Consider the following 1,123-nt stretch of genomic DNA (forward strand, 5'->3'; position numbering starts at 1 on the left):
AAAATGATCAGGGGGATGGAACACCTCTGCTATGAAGAAAGGCTGAGAGAGTTGGGGTTGTTCAGCCTAGAGAAGAGAAGGCTTTGGGGAGAACTTATTGCAGTCTATCAGTACTTAAAGGGGGCTTATAAGAAAGATGGGGACAGACTTTTTAGCAGGGCCTGTTGTGACAGGACAAGGGGGAATGGCTTTAAACTAAAGGGGGGTAGATTCAGACTAGATATAAGGGAGAAATTTTTTATGCTGAGGGTGGTGAAACCCTGGCACAGGTTGCCCAGAGAGGTGGTGGATGCCCCATCCCTGGAAACATTCAAGGTGGGGTTGGACGGGGCTCTGGGCAACCTGACCTAGTTGAAGATGTCCCTGCTCATTGCAGGGGGGTTGGACTAGATGACCTTTAGAGGTCCCTTCCAACCCAAACTATTCTATGATTCCATGAAAAGAGCTCCATTTTACTTGACGCTGCTCAGGTCTTTGAAGATTCACTAGAAATTAATATTAATTGTTTGGGCAAATATTATACCATTCCAGGAGTCAGTTTGCTTCAGACATTCCATTCTTTCTTGTTGTTGTTAATCCTGTCATTTTCTACCGATACCTTCATCCTCCTTTATCACAGTTTGTGTCTTCTGACTGCTTAAGTGTACTTTTACTTTTTTTCCATGTGATAGCAGCAAAGGAGTCAGCACTGTTTTTAAAGGTCTTTTTTTTTTTTAATCTCTTTTCCCAGCCAGTGGAACAGAGGTTCTTAATCAAAGACTTTTATGATTCTAGAATTCTAGGTGATTCTAGATTATGATTCTGTTGTGGTGAATGGAGTTCAATCCAGTTGGCGGCCGGTCACGAGCGGTGTTCCCCAGGGCTCAGTATTGGGGCCAGTTCTGTTCAATATCTTTATCAATGATCTGGATGAGGGGATCGAGTGCACCCTCAGTACGTTTGCAGACGACACCAAGTTGGGCAGGAGTGTGGATCTGCTCGAGGGTAGGAAGGCTCTGCAGAGGGACCTGGACAGGCTGGATTGATGGGCCGAGGCCAACTGTATGAGATTCAACAAGGCCAAGTGCCGGGTCCTGCACTTGGGTCATAACAGCCCCATGCAGCGCTACAGGCTTGGGGAATA

This window comes from Pygoscelis adeliae, unplaced genomic scaffold (genome assembly GCF_000699105.1).
Source record: "Pygoscelis adeliae isolate BGI_AS28 unplaced genomic scaffold, ASM69910v1 Scaffold260, whole genome shotgun sequence".
Classification (NCBI taxonomy): domain Eukaryota; kingdom Metazoa; phylum Chordata; class Aves; order Sphenisciformes; family Spheniscidae; genus Pygoscelis; species Pygoscelis adeliae.